Here is a 10208-nt window from a genome sequence, read left to right as displayed (position 1 = left end):
ATGACGACCTGATCTGGACCTGAACCTCCCCTTACCATCACCGAGGTGACCCCGGCCTGACCAGCTGCACCCAGACTCGTATTAGCATGTGAAAGTCAGAGGAAACGCTTCCTGCGTCTGTCTGTTGTTTGCTGTCGCGGGTAAAAAGGCCTTTGACTGACTGAAAGCCCTCAGAGACCCGACGCTTTGTGTCGGCCAGCCAGGAGGTGTCTGCTTTCATAATGGAAACAGGACCAGCAGGAGGAGAGGAGAGGAGGAGGTGGCAGGAGGAGGAGTGGACATGGATGGAGCGAGGTTTGAGAGGCAACGTTTAAAACCGTGGCGTGATTTCTGATTTGTTTGAGCGTAAGTCTGAATCTGACACACACACTGCTGCAGCTCCTTCTCTTCACCAGCGTGGAAACTTAAGCATCCCTCTGAGGTTTACAAGGCTTCAACACACACCCACACACACACACACACACACACAGTACTGGAAACCTGGCGCCTGCTTTGTCCCCTGCAGAATGCTCATTAAAAGCTCCCATGAAATGACTGATTGTTCCTGTCGATTTTTGTGTTTCTGCATGATATTAGTTGTTGCCGACAGAAGAGCAGATCTGCTGTTTACTCCACCTCAATGCCGAAAGAATTTTAAAGAACATTGTAGAAATTGTATTTTTGTGATTTAGCACCCACAGTTTGAGAGTGTACGACTAAAAGTCAGCCCAGATTTACTCTTTTCTCTTCTGCCATTATGTCCACAGAGGCTGCTGAGCTCCTGTTCTGGGCACGACACTGGCTCCGTTCCCCCGCTGAGAAGTCCAGTTATTCCTTCATGAAGGGAGGACTAATGTGTGCATTTGTTTTAGTGAAGTACAGTTAATATCCTGCTCCACAGACAGACTCAGTGACTGCAGGGAGCATGAAGGACAAACCAACAACTTCACACCGGTTGCACTGTTTCTGGATGTTTTACATGTAAGTCACGACCAGTTTGCACTACCTCTGCTCAACGCCGGGACTTTCATTCACTTTCTACAGCCTAAATTAAACTTTATAGATTCTGACTCTATTTCTATTTTTTCTTTATTTGTAAAAATCTTTGCACGTTCAATTTAAATCCAGATTTGTCTCAAGGTTCTGTGTGTTACTGTGTGAATTTATAAGGTATATCTAATGAACTGAATTCACAGCTCTTCTCTTCTCGCGTGAACAAACCAAAGTCGTCTGCAGTATAAGTGGCAGGAAACATGCTGAGCATAAAGAGAGTCGACACGTCAACCTGTTCATGGTCTTTTTATGAATTCATAATCGTGTGTGTGTTACACAGAGGAGTGAGAAACAAAGTCATGACGGTTCCTAATCCATACAATGCTGATTCACATGGAAGCTGAGAGTTTATTTGACTCGTTGCCTTCAGATAACGACTTCTGTATCTTGTTACGCATTTAGATTAAACGCTTTTCAAAAGATCACAGCTGATCAGATCGTTTGAATCTTCTCAGTCGGAGCTGCTCGCCTCTCGGATGGGAACACGCAGCAGGACAGAGATGTGCAAATTAAATTTATTGAAGTCATAATCCCATAAAGTCGTGAGCTCAAGATAACGAGACAAAAACAAACATCCGTCCGTCCTCTCAGCTTCTGTGTTCAATCAAGCAGAGGTTCGTCCACAGGCTAAAAGACTGACAGAGAATCACATCTTGAAAAAAAAAAAAAGCTAAAACTTCTATCTACACATCGGGGAATTAAAAATGCATTAATATATACACAGAGAGTTTGTTCTGTTTCATGAATGATAAATCCACCCTTTGAAAGACACGTTTGAAAGAAGATACGTGTCAGAAACAGTCGAAAACAGAGTTTGTACAGAAGTTTAAGTTATCTGCTGTTTCTTTTAGTGCATCCGGCGACAAAACGGAGGAGGAGGAGGAGGAGGAGGAGGGGAAGATGTGTGTTTGTGAGGAGACACCTCGTCACTGGATGGAAATTAAATCCCCACAAACTGACATGAATCAAAAGGATCGCCCGTCTTTGTTCCTTTGAGGAACTTTCACTGCTTTAATTTTTTTTTTAGACTTAAGACGAGATCTAAGTGAAACAGCAGTCAACAGAGGACTGAACGCCCCTGTATTCAGTGTGTGTGTGTGAACTCGGTGATCTTTGGGATTGAGAGCCGGCACAATGGTTTTTGGGCGTGCTGCCGTATCTGGGCCGGTGGTTGGCGAGCAGGAAGTCCTTGTCTTTGCAGGTGGGCAGAGTTTGAGGTTCCTGAGCGAGCCGCCGGCGGAAGTAGAACGCCCAACGCCCATCAGGAACAAGTGACGTAGTGGGGGACCAGGCTGGCGACGTATTCGGGGTTCTGGAAGGTCTGCAGGAGGAGGACGAGGAAGCGGAAATCAACACAACACACGGAAGAAAAACACCCGATCGAGCCCTCGTCCCTTCACCGCCAGCGACACTCACCAGACAGGAAACGATGGGTGGGCTGATGACGACGGCAGCCACCCCCACCAGCGCTGCTTCTCGCAGGCGTCGAAGAAGACGGACGCCCCAGAACATGTGAAGCAGGATGATGGCCATCGTCATGAAGGCTGAAAGACGGGAGGCGTCTGTAAAGTCACATTTCTGCTTCTCATCAAGAGAACGTCATGTCCTACATTTCCCAGGATGCCTTTGGCCCCACAGGAAGCGTGGGAACATTTCAAATTAAGTTTTCTATGAGTATTGAGAGCCAAGCAGACTCATTATGTCAGACACAACGTCTATGAATAGTGTTGATATGTGAGTTTATTCAGATTTGGATACGCAGAGAAGGTGACGTCATCTACATGTGTGGTTCCCACCCTAAAGGATGAGGAGGAGGGTTTGTGATAAGGTGGATTTGATTTTGCCAAACTAGGGTTGCAAAATTCTGGGAATTTTCAAAGTTGGAAACTTTCCATGGGAATAAACGAATTATGGGAATAAACAGGGAATTTACTAAATTCCTTTAACGGTAACTTAAATTAATAATATGGGAAATATATTTAGCATAATCTTCCAGATTTCAGCAGGTCCACTTGAATATCTGCTATCCATGAACATAGCACATGCTTACGCAGGCTGTTGAGGCCACGCCCCCCTACCTGCACAGGTGATTTCTGTACCTGGACCACACTTTAGAGCCCAGGAGCCACAGAGACTGTTGAAGACACACATGTGAGCTCGTGGACTACATGAATTGTTCAATAAAAAAAAAAACTCGATCAAGTCTACTTACAAATAATTGTTTGGATATGAAGTTGTTTAAAATACACTTAATTAATTAATTTCCGACCACCACCGGCTGCTGTGAGGGCTGTTTGACCAAGGAGGAGGGTGATGAGTGCTGCATTCACATGACCTGACCTCCACAATCACCTGAACTAACCCAACCAAGACGTTCTGAGATGAGTCGACCCCAGATTGAAGGAAAACAAAAGCAGCCAACAAGAGCTCATCATACATGGGAACGCCTCCAGGTGACAATCTCATGAAGCCGATTTCGTAGTTTAGATGTTGTATGTGTTAATCTACGCTGTAGAAAAAACCATTGAAGGAGAAGTTGTGTCCAACTTACTTTTGATAGTTTTGTAGGACGGACGACACAAACAGTGCAGGCTGTAGCTGTCCAAAACATCTCTGTGGTTACCTGATGACAGGAAGTAGTGCTGCGAGTCTCCGTGGATCCCCACAGTTTCCTGGGCCGCCGGCGTCCGCCAGGATGTTCACCACCGAGAAGGCTCCGCTCATGAAGCCGAAGCCGAGGCCGGACACTGAGACAAAACAACGGCAGAGGATGTTTTATTCCACTGATGCATCAGGACAGTCCAGAAACCATGTACGTCTTTGTGGAGATTCAGGTAATTAAAAATGAAGCTGCTCTTTCAAACTCCAGGCCTAAAGTTACAGATCGTGATGTGACGTGCAGATTAACTTACCGTAGGCGAGCTGCCGTATGGAGATCGGCATGGTTTTCCTCCCTGAGCGAGTGAGATGAGGAGGCCTTCATTGGCTTTCCTGCAGGGAAAAAACAAAAACACACACAATAACATCAGTTTGAGTCCCGAGTGAACGTCACTGTGAGCTGTAAACAAAAACATCAATAGGAAATATGTATGTCAGCGAGTGGAAGACGATACGAGCGGCAACAATGAACCTCAAACAGAAAAAGACCGAAACTGGAACAGCCCGGCACAGATTGGCACTAGAGTGGACAAACTGGTGGGAAACTATTTGTCCGGGTGTCATGACGATGATGGAGAGGTCAGGATTCAGATCTTTGTGCCGAGATGATTTAAAGAGACAGTTCAACTATTTTTAAGTTAGTTTAAAGGGGGCAGTGGTTGAGTGACATAGACCAGTGAATGAGAGTGAGAGAGCGTTGGTAAAAGGACACCAGTAACTCAGAGAAATAAAGTTATTTTCTGGTTGTTTTGTAGCGGTTATGTTTCACACTCCACTACACTGCAGATCAGCTGTTCAGGACAGGAAGCCGACTGAAACTTCATGTTTCAAAACATTTCAAGGATGGTGTGCGCTTGTGTTTCTGTTTCGATCTGCGGCGTCAGGTCGGTTTGTGAGTAGAATATGGAAGTTGTTTGATAATGTCAAGAAAAAAAAGTTGTCTGACTTTTTTTGAGGCGACCGAGCGATGTTTGCATTGTCGGTACCTTTAAGAAGTGATATAAAACACTCCCGTGTATTCAGCAGTTTGTCCCTGAAAGTCCGTTTATTGTTTGTTTTTGATTCTTTGTCAATCTTTAGCATTTTTTCCTCAGTTGTGTCTGTTATTATAAAAAAGTTATTTACATCAACTTATCTGTTAAATCAAAAGAAGAAGGACTTTCTGTCTTTTCTATTTTGTGTTATTTTCACGTAAATGTGACTTTTTCAGACGATCATCACGTCATCATTTCTTCTAAAATTGACACATTTTAAAATGCAGCAACCTTCCAGGTCCTGATTTCATTATTTTTTAAATCGATAGTGAAATTAATCTGCTATTATTATTTTAAAAGCAGCCAACCTCTGGTTCCAGCATCTCGAATATGAACGCTTGCTGGTTTTCTTTTGTTGATAATGAATTAAATATCTTTGAGCGTTTGTTTTGAGGATTGAAACTGATGGTTATCATGATCATTTAATGGACCATTAATTAATATATCAGTTTGTTCGCATAAAGTTATTCCAATTATTAAATTCCTGGTGAGGTTTACTGTTACAGTGCACTCACGTTATTTCTGCACAATCAGGTTTATTGTTTAAACTGCCTCCATTTCATATCAGCCTCATACCTTCGTCTTCACACGCACAGATACGATATTCTTGTGCTTGTTCTCGACATCTAACCTTCAACATGATCATGTTGGTGCATGCAGTGCAATAAATCCTGCACACTTCAGGCCTTGCGTTTGTTGTGCAGTAAGAATCAGCACAGGCGTTTGACCTCAGATAACTGGATTATAAAACTTTGGTGCCTCTAGTGGTGCTGACGCTCAACAACATCACCCTGTGTCCTATTTCCAGACTACAACCTAAAATCTAAGCAGGACGTTCAAGGGCACAAAGGAAACGGACACAATAAATCTTTAGACTATGAGTTTGTGTGGACATAGCAACATGAACATGACTAACTCCAGTGACGGGTATGATGGAAATATGATTAATAACCAGGACTCACTTGAGCAGTTTGTAGTAGGCGAAGCGGAAGGTTTCCTGCAGCAGGACGGACAGCACCACGCCGAAGATGAGGAGACCTTTCTGCTGCGCCGCGCTGTCTTTATTACTGATCTGAACCGAGATGAACCAAACGAAGGACAGCAGCAGAGACACGAGCAGAAAAAACGCTCTGAGAGGGAAAAACAAGAGAGGCACGGTTAGTTCATGACATGAAGAAACTCAAGAGGATTATCATGTCTGATAACTGTCAGCACCAGGTTTATTTCCAGATGTACACTGACTGTTTACGGCTTACAAAGCCTTCATAAATGTCTGTGACTTGCTGCCTTAGACTCTAAATAAACACTCAGAAGTTGGTGTTCCTCAGGGCTGGTCCATTTTTGGACAGGCTGTCCATTTTTGGCTCCAAAAACCAGGTTTAAGGCTCACTGAGCAGGAGACGGCAGGACATGAATGTATTATTACCACTGACATCATGAGGCAGGACACCTACAAAATAAGATGAACTAACTGTCAGCAGCTGAGTAAAGAATTAAAAAACCTGAGGCTGGACAACACTGGACTTTTTGTCCTTGGTTTTGGTATCAGCACCGGTCAACAATGTTTTTGGCAGCTCTGAAACTCCTTCAGCGGTCCAGTTTAATCGTGTTTATTGCCGCCTGTTTAAACGATGGACGACAAACAGTGCATCACCGTGTCTTTTATGCTGTAACGTCTAAAAAGCGGCTGTGTTTATATTTTGTTCTGCACTGTCTGACATGCACGGTGTGTTACTGCAGCACACAAAGAAGTTCGTATGACGCAGCTTTTAAGCTGAAGGCCGTCGATCTGGCTATCCAGGAAGGAAACAGAGCTGCTGCCACGTAAACTTGGCGTTAATGAATCCATGGTGTATCGTGTCGTATTGTATCGTGATACTTTGTCTGGTCTGGTATTGTGATATTTTGTCTGGTATTGTATCGTGATATTTTGTCTGGTTGGTATCGTGATACTTTGTCTGGTCTGGTATCGTGATTACTTTGGTCTGTACGGGTATGTGATACTTTGTCTGGTACGGTATCGTGATACTTTGTCTGGTACGTGTATCGTTTGATACTTTGTCTGGTATGTACGTATCGTGGTACTTGTTGGTACGTATGGATACTTGTCTGGTACGGTATCGGATACTTTGTCTGGTGTACGGTAATCGCGATTACTTTGTCTGGTACGGTATCGCGTGATACTTTGTCTTGGTACGGTATCGCGATACTTTGTCTGGTACGGTACGGTATCTTTGATACATATACTTTGTCTGGTACTGTATCGTGTACTCTGTTCTGGTATTGTATCGTGTACTCTGTCTGGTATTGGTATCGTGGATACTTTGTCTGGTACGGTAACGGTATCGCATACTTTGTCTGTACGGTATAGTGATACATACTTTGTCTGGTATTGTATCGTGATACTTTGTCTGGTACAGTATCGCGATACTTTGTCTGGTACGGTATCGTGATACTTTGGCTGTAGGTACGTGATGTTACTTTGTCTGGTACGGTATAGTGATACATACTTTGTCTGGTATTGCATCGTGATACTTTGTCTGGTACAGTATCGTGATACTCTGTCTGGTATTGTATCGTGATACTCTGTCTGGTATTGTATCGTGATACTCTGTCTGGTATTGTATCGTGATACTCTGTCTGGTATTGTATCGCGATACTTTGTCTGGTACGGTACGGTATCGCGATACTTTGTCTGGTACGGTACGGTATCGCGATACTTTGTCTGTTACTGGTACGGTACGCGATACTTTGTCTGGTACGTTGGTGCGATACTTGTCTGGTACGTACGGTTTCGATACTTTGTCTGGTACGGTATAGTGATACATACTTTGTCTGGTATTGTATCGTGATTACTGTCTGGTATCGGTATCGTGATCTCTGTCTGGTATTGTATCGTGATACTTTGTTGGTACGGTGGTATCGTGATACTTTGTCTGGTACGGTATAGTGATACATACTTTGTCTGGTATTGTATCGTGATACTTTGTCTGGTACAGTATCGCGATACTTGTCTGGTACGGTACGCGTATCGTGATACTTGTCTGGTGTACGGTATCGTGTACTTTGTCTGGTACGGTTATAGTGATTACTTTGTCTGGTAGGTATGTGATCATACTTTGTCTGGTATTGCATGTGATACTTTGTCTGGTACGTATCTGATACTTGTCTGGTATTGTACGTATACTTGTCTGTACGGTATGCGATTGTCTGGTACGGTCGGTATCGTGATACTTTGTCTGGTACGGTATCGTGCATACTTTGTCTGGTATGGTGGTATCGTGATACTCTGTCTGGTATGTATCGTGATACTTTGTCTGGTACGGTACGGTATCGCGATACTTTTGTTGGTACGGTACGGTATCGCGATACTTTGTTGGTACGGTCCGTATCGCGTATTTGTCTGGTACGGTTACGTGTACGCGATACTTTGTCGGTACGGTACGGTATCGCGATCTTTGTCTGGTACGGTACGGTATCGCGATACTTTGTCTGGTACGGTATATTGATACATACTTTGTCTGGTACTGTATCGTGATACTCTGTCTGGTATTGTATCGTGATACTCTGTCTGGTATTGTATCGTGATACTTTGTCTGGTACGGTACGGTATCGCGATACTTTGTCTGGTACGGTATAGTGATACATACTTTGTCTGGTATTGTATCGTGATACTTTGTCTGGTACAGTACGGGATACTTTGTCTGGTACGGTGTATCGGATACTTTGTCTGGTACGGTATCGTGAACTTGTCTGGTACGGTATTGATACTTTGTCTGGTACGGTATATAGTGCTACTCTACTTGTCTTGGTATTGCATCGTGTACTTTGTCTGGTACAGTATCATGCTACTCTGTCTTGTCATTGTATCGTGATACTGCTGGTACGGTATGTGACTCTGTTGGTACGGTACGGTATCGCGATACTTTGTCTGGTACGGGTACGGTATCGCGATACTTTGTCTGGTCTGTACGTACGGATCGCGATACTTTGTCTGGTACGGTACGGTATCGCGATACTTTGTCTGGACGGTATAGTGATACATACTTTGTCTGGTATTGTATCGTGATACTTTGTCTGGTATTGTATCGTGATACTTTGTCTGGTACGGTATCGTGATATTTTGTCTGGTCTGGTATCGTGGTTACTCATGTTGGTCTGGTTTGTAGTGTCTTGTAAGTCTTTGTGGGCCGGGCAGCTCACCTGTGTGAATGAGACATGTCGTGTAAAAGCACCTTGAATGTTGGAAGACTAAAAGTCAGCATGTAAACACAGTTCATTCCCCATAGTGTACATTCTTCTTCTTCTCAGTGGAGGACAAGTGTTTACAGTTTTAAAGTCACTATTCTGTGTCTTACTGCTTTGTTTAATGCCATATTTAAATACTATTAGTCGTTGTGTTTGTTATGTTGTGCAGAGCTCTGCCCGTCCTCAGGTCATCACATCAAGCTGCAGCTCGCTGTATGAGTCACATTAACGGCTACAGCCGCTGTGGTTAGGCGTTAGCTCCTGCTACAACACTGTCTCATGGTTCATTCTCAGCTAAATAATAATAAAAAAAGATTAAACTCTTTATCTAATTTTCCATGTGTCAGCTGTTCTTCCCAGGTTTTCCAGACGCGTGAGACGGGTAACGAAGAAGGCTGTCCGATAATGGAAGCTGTAGCGGTAGTCGCTAGTTAGCCGTTAGCTCCGCAGCTAGCCCCGCTAAAAGCTGTTTTTATTTTTAATTAATTTGAATTAAATTGAATTAAATTGTTTAAAGGCGGCAGCAGCGTCTCCCTCACCTCCACCCTGAGGAGACACAGCTAACTCTCACCCTGCTATGAGGAAGATGACCCGCAGCGGCTCCCGGGCGATGGTGAACAGGAACAGAGCGATGGCCGGGCCGAAGGCGATGAAGGTGCAGCCGAAGAACACCGCGGCCGTCATGGTGGCTCTTTGTGCCGGGCAGAGGGTGAGCAGTCAGCGGCCGCTGTCCGTCACACGGGGTTGTTTATCTACCGGGGTTCTGTCGGTAAACCGGACAAACGTTCAGCCTGCCGCCGCCTTTCCGTGCCGAGCTACTTCCCTGTAACCACACACACACACACACACACACACACATGCGTATCCACGGTCTGCTGCTGACGTCACAGCACGGGGTCACGTGAAAAAGAAATAATTACACACACACACCTAATAATAATAATAATAATAATAAAATAATAATAATACTAATAATAATAAATGAATAAAAAAACATATTAAAAAAACAAAAACAAAACAATAATAATAAATAATAAGAATATAGAACAAGAAGAAGATTAAGAAAAAAGCTTAAGCACATCTTAATAAAATATGGAAAAAAAAATACAACAACAATATACTATAAGAATTAGAAAAAAAGAAGAAAACAATAAGAATAACAATAATAACAATAACAATAACAATAATAAAATAATCATAATAATCTTAATAATAATAATAATAATAACAATAATA

General features: G+C 43.4%; 1 pseudogene; it reads right to left on the bottom strand.

Annotated features, from left to right (window-relative positions):
* Positions 1 to 2047: 2047 nt before the first annotated feature.
* Positions 2048 to 9692, bottom strand: LOC113746313 (gamma-secretase subunit Aph-1b-like; annotated as a pseudogene).
* Between the last annotated feature and the right edge of the window lie 516 nt (positions 9693 to 10208).

The sequence above is a fragment of the Larimichthys crocea genome, chromosome VIII (genome assembly GCF_000972845.2).
Source record: "Larimichthys crocea isolate SSNF chromosome VIII, L_crocea_2.0, whole genome shotgun sequence".
In the NCBI taxonomy this organism is placed as follows: Eukaryota; Metazoa; Chordata; class Actinopteri; family Sciaenidae; genus Larimichthys; species Larimichthys crocea.
The sequence above is the reverse complement of the archived record's forward strand: the minus strand, read 5'-3'. Positions and strand labels throughout refer to the sequence as shown.